The sequence below is a fragment of the Acomys russatus genome, chromosome 28 (genome assembly GCF_903995435.1).
Source record: "Acomys russatus chromosome 28, mAcoRus1.1, whole genome shotgun sequence".
Lineage (NCBI taxonomy): Eukaryota > Metazoa > Chordata > Mammalia > Rodentia > Muridae > Acomys > Acomys russatus.
This window is the reverse complement of record NC_067164.1, coordinates 4,079,741-4,093,661: the sequence shown is the minus strand read 5'-3', so window position 1 is coordinate 4,093,661 and position 13,921 is coordinate 4,079,741.

The window sequence follows — 13,921 nt, the reverse complement described above, 5'->3', positions numbered from 1 at the left end:
TTCTCTTTTCTCTACAGGCCTTTTGTGTCCATTGCCCCGCCCCCCACCCCGCCCCATCTCTACCCTTATAATTCTCTGCACTTCTCCTCCTCCCTTGTTCCCTCTCTTGAGCCACTACCTCTGTCTATTCTATTTCCCCTTCTGGGTAAGATTTAACCATCCTCCCTGGGAATCTTCCTTGTTACTTATCTTCTTTGGGTCTGTGCATTGGAGTATGTTTATCCTGAGAATTTTTATTAATGTGAAAGCTTGGCCTTACTTAAGTTTGTTCCTAACTAGCTCGTATAACTTAAATTAACCTGTTCATACTAATCTACATTCTGCCATGTGGCTCATTGCCTCTCCTCAGTTCCAGCCGCTGCTTCTTCCTCTGAGTCTGGCTGGCAAATCTCCACCAGCGTCTTTTCCCAGAGTTCCTACCTCTCCTGGGTGTCCCACCTATCTCCTGCTTTGCTATGGGCTCTTCAGCTCTTTATTAAACCAATCAGAAGGTGATAAGATGGTTATTTACAAAGCACGGAGGCAAGGACGCTTCATCAAAACCACAAAACCGAAGTCCTGGCCCGTACTCCAGTCTATGCTGGTACAGGAACCAGCATTTGAATAATACAGCGACAGCCTTTACAACCGTGTGCAAGGAGACTATCCCAACATGGTGGCCTGCACACCCACTCACGGTGGCACTCACAAGTCCCCACGGGGCCTGCCACTCTCCTCCTGTGCTGCTCCCCTGACACTGTGGACAATGATCCCAATGAAGGGAGCTGATCCCAGGGACCCCAGGACCCCAACCCCTGCCCCCAAAGATCCCAGTTGCTTGACTAGACCAACTCCATTACAGGCTTTAGGTTTTTACTCTGTCTAACTAGGCCAAGTTTCTAACAATTCCTGGAAAAACCACAATTTATGGACAGCTCGTGGGCAGCTAATCAGCTTATAGAACAAAATGACTAGACACCATTTTTTTTTTTTTTTTTTTTTTACTTCATGGCCTTGGTAAAGAACATAGCTGGCCCCATCCAATCACATTAAAGGCCAATTCCTGAGTAAGAGCCAAAACCTCAGTGATTCAAAAAGTCTTTAGTAAGCAAACAAACAGCCAGTGCTGAATCCCTTCACACACTCTTGACTCAATTCTAAGCAATCAATTAAAGCTTGTCACAGATTCCTCCAATTGTCTATACATTGAGCCTGTGTGCTCATTTCGGGGTTGCCCTCTAGAGGAGAGAGGCCATCCTAGAACACTAGAATAAAAACACTCTTTGTTTTTACATACTGCCTTGGGGTCTCTTTTCAGTAGATCACCCAAACCCTAACACCATCATCTGAGATCCTCTGGCCCAGCTCTCTCCTGACATAGGGAAGTCACTTTACGCCTTAACTTAGCATCTTTATGAAGATGGAAAAGCCTCATCTCTAATTCTCTTCTCTCTCAGATAAAGACCTAAAAGTCAAATTTTCTTGAGCTTTCCCTTTTTTACAGAGATGTTTAAATTTTCAAGTTACAAATTTAATATGAAAAAAAGTAAAATAGTAAACAAAGGAAACAAGCTTCACATTGAGACTGCAGTTCCCTGACTTAAGGCTGGGCTGTGGTCTTGGTGGTTTTAATACACCAGCGCTCAGTAGAGAGCCTGACGCGCGTAGGCACCTACGAACTGTTTTGGTGGATGCGAGTGGATGATGCATGATTTGGGTTAGCATCTCTGAGAACCCGGGCAAGGACAGTTTGAGTGGCAGGCACCACGCTGCACTCAAAAATCATCTCTTCCTGACTGTCCTTGGAATAGCACACTTGTGTGACTTGGCCCTTTTTTTCTTCAGGATGAGTTCATCTCCCATGAGGCTTCCCAGAGCCTCATACAAGCAGGATCTTGGCAGGCCCTCCAGTGGCCTCCAGACTCGCCAGGGTCCCTCTGGTCTGTGAAGCGTACCTGGATTCCAGACATGGACAGCCGAGTGACCAATTGTAAGGAGAAGAGCCATGGGGAGAAGGTGAGTCCCTTAGACAGAGAAGGTCACAGGACCTCTGAGCAGGCCATGGGAGTGAGAGATGAGCATCAGGGAGCACCGAGGAGGCCAGGCTTCCCAGGGAGGGAGTGCTCAGAAAATCCTCTGTGAAAAGAATACGGGAAATGGCAGATGAAGACTGGAGAGTTGTGAACTTTATTCTAGAGGCTAAACAAAGCAGTTGCCCGAGTGTGGAGCTTAGTGTCGCTGTGAAGGTCAGCGCAGCGTGGGAGGGTTTGAAAGTAGTTTACGTGTTACCAATAATCCAAGGGGGATGAGTTGAAGATGGCACAAGCCTGTGCAATAGGCAGTACTTGGCCTTTGTGAATTTATTTATTTATTTTAACCCAAATTCAGTGCTAATCCCAGAATGAGTGGCAAGCGAATAGATCAACTGAGCAGACCACATTTAGATAGAGATGCGTGGGGTGGTGCAAGGGAGGCAGGAGACGGAGATGAGGTCAGCTTCGGGCATCATGTGTCTATGGTGGAGGTGCCCCTGTGGGGGTACACGGGATGGCAGAAATAGGTGTCATTTGAGAGGAGACCATGACAGCTTCCACTGGAGTTTTGCTCTATGTCTAGACGCTTTACTGTTGTCACTTACTTTATGACAACGTCATGCAACAGATACTCTTATTCCCTGAAAGATAATGGTATTGAAGCAGAGAATGGTGATGCAACTTCCCGAAGTCACACGGCTAAAAGTGTCATGGCCAGAATTTGGGCCACGGACTCTTGGCTGACTTAGGACCCATTGTATTTAAAACACTGGAGAAGTATCTGGGACCAAGTGGGCATATGAAGGTAGCTCATTTGATGCCTTTTAGATACTCTTCACATCCTGTGGGTTGTTGTTTGTTCTAACTAGGTGGCTAGTCAGGGTTTACACACACACACACACACACACCTCACAAGTGCTCCTCACTATACAATGATTGTCATGGCCTGTACTCATTGCTCCAGACTGGCATCATGAGAGAGCATTTCATTGCATTCTGCAGGGCCTGGAAAAGACCAATATTGATTTTGCACCATCTTAAAATATCAAAACCATGTAGAGTTAAATACTACATCAAAATATTCACAGGGGATCTATTTATCATCTATTTGTCTGTTTATCTATCTATCTATTATCTATCTATCTATCTATCTATCTATCTATCTATCTATCCTTTATCCACCAACCAACCCATCCTTCAAGAGAGAATGTGATACAGCTTTTTAGGGAATTTGTTCATATAATTGTGGAAACCAGAAAGCTCTAGATCTTAAGGGTAGGCTGAAAGCTGGAGAAGTAGTCACCATTTACTCTTGAGATGGAAGTCTCTCTTCCTCCAGGGAAGCCAGCCTTTTCCTATTACTCTCTTTAACGGATTGATGAGGCCCACCTGCAGTATAAAGAGCACACTCACTGCTTTACTCACTCTACTGACTTAAATGTTAATCTAGCCATGAAACACTTTCATGGAAGCATCTAGAATCATGTTGAGTAAATATCTGGGTATAGTAGCCTAGCCAGATCAATACACCACATTGATTGACCATTCCCCCTGCACCCCCTTCCCCAAGGTTCAGAAGAGAGGGTTTGTGGCAATGCATGAGCATGCGCTGCAGGCGAGCATTGCTGAAGGGTGACTCAGCTCACTACTTGGTAATTCTGGAGCTTCAGGCTTGGCTTATTGGCACCAAGACCGACACATTTAGTAATGCTTTGCCTCTGACTGGGAGAACCCTTTCATTGATTGTAGCTTCTCAGAATATTTAACATTTCTAGGAAAATGAAGTATATACAATATAGTGCCCATATTCGTCAAATAGTTCCTGATTTGTTATGGAAATACAAGGAAGACACCTTACCTGTGTGGGACGTGTGATGCATTCCTGCCCTACTAGGAGCCTGAACGTTTTCTGCCTAACCCTGGCTTCTCTAGGCAGAGTTATCAAGCATGTCACAGGCAGCCTTGCAAGCCCCAAATTAAAGACCTGACTTAGGTCCATCTTAGCCTCGGGTTACTAAATCAACACACTTCTATTCCTGCATGGTTTCTGCAGAAGAATTCTTGGTGAATATTTATCAGCCTGGTTACACTGGCTTTCTCCTAGCACTTATTTACTTGGGGTTAATGCTTGTAAATTCTCAGACAGTACCACAAGTATTGACATTTACGCTTTGGGCTCCAAGAACATTAACAGTGCTGCTTGGAAAGCATCACTTGGTGTTTGGTTAGCCAGGGGATGGAAACATTGAAATCCAATCTTGATTTAATGCCTTTTTGTGACTATAATTTTATCTGTGTATGAGAAGATTTAAAGAATAAAAGTATATTTAGTCTTTGCATAGAACTTTATAAACATTAATTCATTCCTGTTGGTCTTAGGTCTCTATGCTAAGTATGGTTGTATTTTGAGTGGAGTCAGTAAAACCCTAAAAAGGGTAAACTGGCTGAAATTACTCAGTGGTCAAATCAGGAATTAAAGCTTTGGCTCCAGATTCCCCAGCCAACCCAGGACACTCTGAGAAGAGTTGAAGGTCTTGTTGACAATCTGGGAGGTCCTGGTGAGAAAGAAAATTTACTTTGTAATTACAAGTTCAAATCTTGGCTTGTATTTACCTTTTTGGCTAACTATATATTCAGGGTATGTGTCCTTTATTCTGCCTATGCTTTACAATAGGCATGCTTATGGTGTGTGTGTATATGTGTGTGTGTGTGTGCACTTGTGCAAGGCACACGGAGATCAGAGGAAAAATTTCAGATGTTGCTTGTAGCCTTCCCACACGTGGAGGCAAAGTCCTTTGTTTCTTGCCTCTGTGCACATATTCAGGTTGGCAGAGCCAGGCCTTCCTGGTGATTCTTCTGTATCTGGCTGCTGTATCCAGCGTTCTGGGATTGCAGATGTACCCCACGATATCTGACTCTCTCCCTGGGTTCTATGAATCCAGCTCAGGCTGGCCCATAGAGCAAATGCTTTTACCAGCTGAGCCATCTTCTGGGCTCCCCTGGAATGCTTTTATTAGAGCATAATGAATACCTGGATTTCCAACCATGTCGGATGTACCCCATCAGCTGGCTGTCATTGAAAAATGAACAAAAGTATAGAACAACTGGTAAAGATACAAATACAGGAAAACTTAGATTACTCATACATAGTAACAGTGGCCCATAAATCAGTGTTCAGTCTAGTAAAGGTTAAAAGAGGGAAAAATACTTTCCATGGACTATATAATGGCATTGGTGAACTATATCTGGCAAAGTCTAGTCAATGGTAAACTATATCCACCACAGTGGTTGCATAAGATTTTATTGCCTAGGGATACTGTTGTCATATTAGCTTGGGCAAGTTCTCACACCACATTGAAATTGCCTAGTGACACATTTCTCAGAACATATGTGTGTTGTGGAATGTTATTAATTTGTTAATAGGTATAGAAGATGGGAAGATATAAGTTGTGATATCACTGCCAACATATATGAAATAGTGATGTGTTGATAGTAATATGTTGAGCTTGTATTTGAAATTGAGGATAAGTTCTATGAACTTAGAATACACTGTTATTACTATGAAATGGGTTGAGTAATCCTCGTGGTACCCACAAAGCAGAAACCACTGGAAAGTGCACAAAAGTCAAAGAATAAAAGCATCAAAACATACCACCACAGACATCTATCAACTCACAATGCAGGGTAGGAAGAGCAGGGACTGAAATGAAGGATGCACAGTGAGAAGACAACAAAATGGCAGCAGTAAGTCCTTGTCTATTAATGATTGTTTAAAATGTAACCAGGATAAGTTGTCTAACAGAAGACATATAGTGGGTGGCTGAATTATTTTTAAAAAGCAATCCAACAAGAGTCTACAGCATGCTGCCTGTGAGAGGTGCCTTTTAGCTGCAAGGACACACATAGGATGAAAATGAGGGGTTGGGGAAAAAAGATGGTTTGTGCAAATGGTAACAGAGAGAGAGAGAGAGAGAGAGAGAGAGAGAGAGAGAGAGAGAGAGAATAGAGACGTTTGCATCAAAGGAAATGTACTGTAAATAAAGTCTGACATAAGAAACAAATAAGGTTGTAAGTGCCAAGCAACTTAAGGAAGAGTTAGCTGGCCTTGGCTATGGTTCCGGAGGCTGAGAGTCCTTTGGTGAGGAGGCACAGGAGCAAGCAGCAGGCATGGTGGCAGGAACTGGAACCTGGAGAGAGTGAACTGGATGTGGGTGAGGCTATAAACATTCAAAGCCCACCCCCATACACACAAGGCCACACCTACTAAACATAACCACGCTGGCCCACCAACTGGGGATCGAATGTTCAAATATCTATGGGGGACATTCTCACTCCAACACTGTAGTGCTCAAACCTGAGACTTACAAATCTGTACAGAAAATACCAGGATAATTGACAGAAGAACCAGAAAGCAACTCAGGAGAGGGAGAGGACTCTAAACTCAAGTAACGGTGTCAAATCAGGCTCGTTCACACATAAAGAGCATCTCAGTTAACAGGAGCAGAACACACATCCATCTTGTGTGCACGGAGCATGTTCTCTGATAGGCCATGCTCCACAGGCCAAGTTTTAATGCATTTAACAGGATTTGAATAGGTCAGGAATTGCCAAATACAAATAGCCAAATCACTATGAATATAACATTTATATAATTCCTGATTGTCTCATGGTTCTTCCTGCTGTGTGTAGTTTATTTTATTTATGTGCAATAATATAAATGCATACATTAAAGACAAAACATAATAAAAAAACAATGCGTAGAGAAATTGGTAATAAGAAAAAATAAATGGAGAAATTGGTAATAAGATGATTTAGGAAGTTTATTGATGTATGTAAAATAAATAACACACTTGTGAAGAGCCAATGTACTGAGGAGGAAGTCTGAGGAGAAGTAAAAAGTAAGCTGAAATGAATGGAGAGACTGGAAAGCAAAGACAGTTCTAAGAGGAAAGCATGACGTGGTCTCTGTACAACAACCTCAGATAACTCGCTGACTTTCTACCTCAGATCATGACAGAGAAAACAGAGTAAGACTGAAGTTAGACAAAGGAAGAAGTGAAAATCTTTGTAGGCTTTATGATATTTGGTACTGAAAAGCCCTGACATTAGAACAACGAGAAAATGCTAGAAATAAATGAACTCAGCAAAACTTTTGTATTTCATATATAAATATCAACATGCAATTTCAGTTGCGTTGCTGACACAAGCAATAAACCATGACAAATAGAAACTAAGAAGACAATTCTATCCATAATAGCATGATGTGTGTGTGGGTGGGTGGGGGGAAGTGAGGAAGGAGGGGGAGGGAGAGAAGGAAGGAGGGGGACAGAAGGGAAGGGAGGGAGAGAGAGAGACTTAGAAATGAGGTGAAGAAGGTAAAAAGGTCTGTGCACTGAGAAAGAAAAGTTGTTGATGAAGGTGAAGAAACAAGTAACAGGAAAATAACCCATGTCCACAGATTGGAGGAATCAGTATTTTAAATAAAATGTAACATTTTATTTTTTATTATTTTATTTGATTTCATTTTGTGTGCTTTGCTTGCCTGCGTATGTGCACTGTCTTAAGTGCCTGGTGCTGACAGAGGCAAGAAGAGAGCATCTGAATGACAGGAACTGGAGTTACAGGCAGTTGTGAGGCACTGGGTGGGTGCTGGGAAATGTGCCTCTCACCTCTGTGCATATATCCATCCAAAGGTGGGAGCTGCGGGGTCGAGGGGGCGGGGAGGGAGTCAAGAACTTGAAACAATGCCCGTATTCTGTATTTATTCACCATACTCAAGATATCGAAACAGCTGAAGCACGTGTTGATAATGAAAACACCGTAGGGGCTGGAGTGATGGCTCAGCAGTTAAGTGCACTTGTTTCTCTTGTGGAGGACCTGGGTTCAATTCCCACCACCCACATAGTGCCTCACAACCATCTATAAACTCAGTTTCTGGGATCTGACACCCTCTTTGGAACTCCAAGGGTACCAGGCATGCACAGAATGCAATACATACATACAGGCAAAACACACGCCATATAATATAACAAGGAAAATACTATAGATATATTTCTGACATTCCTACCGCTGCCTGCCATGGATGTACCATGCCGGTATTAATCCACTGAGTTGGCACGAGTCACCTTTATCAAACTTTGAACCCTGCCTTTGATCTCAGGCACGGAAGCACTGAGCATCTGAGAATTTTCCACAAAGCTCTATCAATCACAAAGGAGAGGAACACCCTGTAACTTTCACTGTCCTGTTTTGGATCAGTGGGCATGTTTTGCCCCAGAGAGCAAAGTTGAGGAATTATGAAATCAGATGGGTAGATTTGGGGAAAGGAATTGAATGCTTTATATCTTTTTAAAAAGTTTTTATTTATTTTTATTTTATTTTTTGGATGCCTTATATCTTATTTTGGCATTTGAAGATTTGGAAGGGGAGTCAGGAGTCCAGAGAGAGAACCCAGCATGCATTGCACCACAGTGCATCTTGCTGAATCTATCCTGTGCTTCTCCACATTACTACGAAGTAAGTGCTAGTGTATTCAAAGCAAGCAACGTTCAAAGATAAGAAGCAATTTCTCAGGTCACTCAGTTAGGCAAAGGCAGGATTTGAACCCAGATCTGCCCAGTTCTGAAGTCAGATGGCTCAGATCGCAGTAGGTGAGGGGAAACTTGATGGGAGAACACGTTTTAAGTTAGGTCGCTTACGTTTGAAAAGCACGCTTGATGGGCAGCTTGAGTCAGAGCTCTTGCTCTCATTTTACACCTGGAACTGTCCTATCGGTCTCCCAAGATAATTCCACAGGTTTAAGTGACCGTTCGTGTGGAAAAGGGCCTGCGGATTTAGCTGACAGATGACTGCTGCCCTTCGCTGGTATCCAGAGAGCACGGGCAACCGTAGAAGGCAGTAGACACATGGTCCTTTGTGTGGAATTTGTCTAGAGGCTCCAGTTTTATTTATGGGACACGATAAGACTTTCAAGTGAAGTGCTTGCTTGCAGAGTCAGCAGGAGCTTGGATGGGCTAGAATAGTTGCTGCAAGGGGCATGTTGTGGGCTGGCGTTATCAAGCCAGAGGAAGGGCACACTGTCAGAGACGTGGTACCTGTTTTCAGGTACTTCATGTGGGAAGACGCATACACGGCTTGTGACAACGGAACTCGAAAGGCTGGGAAGGAGAGCTACTTAGTTCCCCTGAGCTACTGTGTATCATGCTGAGAATATGTATGCGATGTTGATCTAAGGCAGGTATGGGGAGTTAGATGAAATGGGATTCTCTTAAAATAAGAAACAGGTCGTTTTTATTAGAATGTGTCAATTATACCTAATAGGCTTCAGTGTGGCATTTTCATTCCTGTGTAATGCATTTTGATTATAAGCATTCCTCCTTAGCCTCTCTTATATCCTTCCCACACCCTCTGGTCCTCTTCTGGGCTCCCTAATACTTAAAAAAAATGACTCAGTGAGTTGCGTTAAGATTGCTTACAGGAGCACGGGTGTCTTACTAGTGTCCACACCAAGTGAAGAAAATGTCTCTCCCACCCCCAGCATCTATTAACTGCACATGAGTCTGCAGGAAGAAGGAACTCATGACTTCTTCCACGCTCCACGTCAGGATGCTGGTGGCCTGGTCTCGTGTGGATAATCACAGATGCTGTGAGTTCAAGAGTGCAGTGGCTACGTCACCCCCAGCAGTTGGTCTTCCACGTCAATATTCTGGTCCTACCTTCTTTCTTCCCTGTCTCCTGCTGTGTACACTCTGAGCCCTTGGAGGTGGCGATAGGGACAGGTGTCCAGTATATAGTTCAGCATTTAACTGTCACTCACTCCTATGACACTGACCAGTTGTGAGCCTCTGAAGGTACTGATCATCACTGCAAATCCTAACTTCTTTGTAGGCTCAATTTTCTCATCAATTATATTTTATTATGAACTTATTAAATGAGCCTACCTCCCTAACAACCCGACTAATCCAAACAATCAGAAAAGGATATTAAAAAAACACTACAACGAAACCTTAAGGATATCAGTTCCTGGCATAGTCAGCAGAATTTCAGCACACCAGCAATTCCACCAATGTTGCTGCTGGAACCTGGAACAGCAGCTGGAACCTCAAGCCTCAGCTGGAGTCCAGAGCCTTGAAACTTTTCCTGGAGCAGTTCTCTTTAGGAGCCTCTTGAAGTGCAGGGGTGAACAGCCAAAAACCAAGTCCCAACCAAAAGCCTCCTCTCCTGTTTTGGGCATACACACACACACACACACACACACACACACACACACACACACACACACACACACACACACACCCTCTCAATCTGTTAAACAGTGTTTTTCACCAAGCTCCCTGACGAAGTAGTTTGACTTCTATGTGGAAAAACATCCTGCTTTCTTACATCTAAGTGGTAAACACCCTGCCCTCTTCTTCGTCCCACACTTTGGATAAAAATAGAAACAGGTTTATTTCCCTTTCATCTCCCCTTTATATTAAATATAATAAACTATATACAACGAAAATAAGTATAAAAACTATCCAGTAAAAGTCACATTTACTAGGACCAGTCCATTTGTATTTGACAATCTCAGAGAAATTATTTCACTATCTAGTCTATCTGACTGAATCTTATCCTAGTGTCCAGAGTTTTTAAAAAATGACAACACTGTGGCTATCTAGTCTTCAGCCCCATCAGAGACCCCCCCAGAAGGAAATACTGCCTAATGTGTAGGAAGTGCAGGCAAGCAAATTCCAAAAGTATAGACAGAACAGAGAGGACTGACTTCCTGGACTGTCACAAGTTCCTCTCCATTGTCTGGGCATCCAGTCTTCAGCCCACTGGCCCAAAACCATCTCACAGACTGTTCTGAAGCCCGAATCCTGAAGGACTGGTCCACCTGGTCTCTACAAGGCTGGCCAGCCAAATTCTCAGTATCAGGCTTGATCGTAGTGGACGGTCAGTCTGTCATCAGCAGTAGAGATGAGCATAATTCCTCAGTCCAGTGGCTATCAGCCACTGTCGTTTCTTGATGCCCTCATAATTAGACTGGAGGTGCTGTCAGGAGTGCGTGTGTCTCTCTGTCATAAAAGCCCTTTATTATTAAATGCCATTTTCTGTTGATCTCTGAAGTGTTTGGAGACCATCTATCCAACTATCCTATCCATCATCTATGGATTCCTTTAAAAAACATATACAAGAAACTAACTAAAGCTTATTCTATAATTAAGTAATTTAGTATCTAATAAGATTTGTAAGTGACCAACTACCAATTTCTATCTCCGACCACTGTGAACAAGTTATAACAGTTAGCTTTCATACGACTAGAACTGTACATCACCTTTTCAAATGAGTTGTACATGTAGAATACATTAAGTAAACATCGAACAAAATGATCTTAAGTTTCAACCTAGATACAATATACAGCTTTAAGTTTCTATCAACATGCAATATACAATTCATAAAGCAAAAGTTGAATAAAAGTCTTAAATTTCCATCAATCTACAATACCAATGTAAAATATTTGAATACCAACGTAAAATATTTGAAGCTAGTAGATTCAATAATCTACTTTTTAATTCTATAAACCTATATCCTCCCTTATGTCCCTCCCTTATTTCCTTCCCTTACTTCTTTGACCAAAGCTATAAATGAAAAAAAAATTATTTGTGCATATAAACAATTTTGCTATTGTGTGCATTTAACAGAGTAACATTAGTGCTGTAACATCCCAGCCTTTGACTTTAGACCAGGTTGATAGTGCCAGACGAGGATTCCTCCCAGCGACACAGGCTTTACTTCTAAGCTGAGACGGACTGGTTACCCCTGTAACAGACTTACCGCTGTTGCACCACTGCGCATAGCTCATCTGGCCTGTCAGTTTGTGTTGCACCCAGCATTTACATCTTGTTAAGATTGTTATGTTTCTCCCACAACAGCTTCAGGGTGCTGTCTGGCACTATGCGGAATAGTCAGAAGGGATGAGGTGCCATAGAAGCTAGACTTTTTTTTTTTTTATTAAAGATTTATTTATTTACCATTATGTATAGTACTTTGCCTGCATGTACACCTGCAGGCCAGAAGAGGGCGTCAGATCACACTATAGATGGTTGTGAGCCACCATGCAGTTGCTAGGGAACTGAACTCAGGACCTCTGGAAGAGTAGTCAGTGCTCTTAACCTCTGAGCCATCTCTCCAGCCCGAAGCTGGGCGTTTAAAAATTTTAATTTACTCTCTCTCTCCCTCTCCCTCCCTCCTTCTCTCTCTCTCTCCCTCCCTCCCCTCTCTCTGTTTGTGTATGTGTGTGTGTGTGTGAGAGAGAGAGAGAGAGGGAGAGAGAGGGAGAGGGAGGGGAAAGAGAGAGAGGGAGAGAGAGAGAGGGTAGAGATATAGAAGAAGGGGAGAGAGAGGGAGAGAGAGAGAGAGGGAGAGAATAGGAAGATGAGAGTTAGATAGAGAGTGATAGAGCGAGCGGGAGAAGGAGAGGAAGGGTTGAGGTAGACGAATGGAGATTTAGACGGGTGCGTCTGCGCCTCGTACTTCATCTGTCTCTCTACTTTCTCTTTCTCCCCATGTTAGCTGTGCTCCCATTTATCTATGTATCTGGCTCAGCTTATTCGCGTCCCCTTTCTCTTCCGCTCGTTTCGCATTTTCTAGCCTCTCCTGCTTTCGACTATCTCTTTTCTCGTTCGTTGCCTCGCGCTTCTCTCTCTGCTCTCTCTCTTTCGTCTTTCTCTTATCACCTCTCTTGCTCTTGCTCTCTTCTCTAGTACTCTCTTCGTTTTTTTTTACTACTTTATCTCGTTCTCTCCTATCTCATGCATATTTCTTTTTCGCCCAGACTCTCTCTGCTCTCCCTCTTGCGTTCTCTTTTGCTTGCATATCTCTCAGACTCCGATCGCTTTGATTTTTTTCTCTCTTTCTCCTTTCCATTTTGCGCCTTCCCCCTTTTTTCCTTATCCTGTCTTCTCCTCTCGTTTCTCGTCCGCTACGTCATTCCCCTCCCTTTCCCTTATCCTTCTTCTTTCCCATTTTCCCCCTTTCTTGTTTTTCCTCTTAGCACCTTTTCTCCACTTCGCCATTCTGTCCGGCACACCCTTATATTTTTTTTAAACACAATAAGTCCTTAAATATACTGCATAACACGTCTCTTTTCTTGTATCTTTATTGGCATAACCTGAAGCTCCCAACTTGATATAAAATACTTATTATCCGTGCCTGGCATGGTTGCCGCACAGCCTTTAAATTCCCAGCAACATTCTGGAGGCAGAGTGCAGGACGATCGCTGTGATTTATCGCCATGCCTGGTTAACCAAGTATCTCCAGGAAGCCACGAGCACACAGAAGAAACCCTGTCTCGAAAAACCAAAAAGAAAAAAAAAAAAAAAAAAGACTTATCTGGTCGATCACACCACTGTAACTTCAGGCACATTTCTCATAGGACACCAGGGCTCCCTCTCAAAGAGCAACCTTAAGAATAGTACTCGCTCATAAATCAGCTCTGACACAAAATCCTTATTTTTTTCCTCAAAAAAAAAAAAAAACAAATCTCAAAAACAAAGACGAAAAGTTCAAAACTAGATTTGGAAAAGAAACAGCTCACAATACAAAAGAAATGAAAGTGTTGTTCGACTCTGAAACTGCTAAATAACCACCGATAGCAGTTTATAGCTATAAAACAAAAATCAAAACGGCAAGGGCTTGAATCACAAGTGCCCCAATGGGATGGATATTATCTTAGCGGCGTAATCAAACCATGGGGAGATGGTATGAGGTGATGGGTCACACAGCGTCTCCCCTGTTCAGGGTTTTACTCACAAGAGCACATGGCGTTTGGTTGCTGGCGGCGTGAGCTGCTATCCATTCTATACGATACATCCTTATTTCTTATAGAATGGAGAACGATGGTAGAATGCATATTCCTGTTTTTA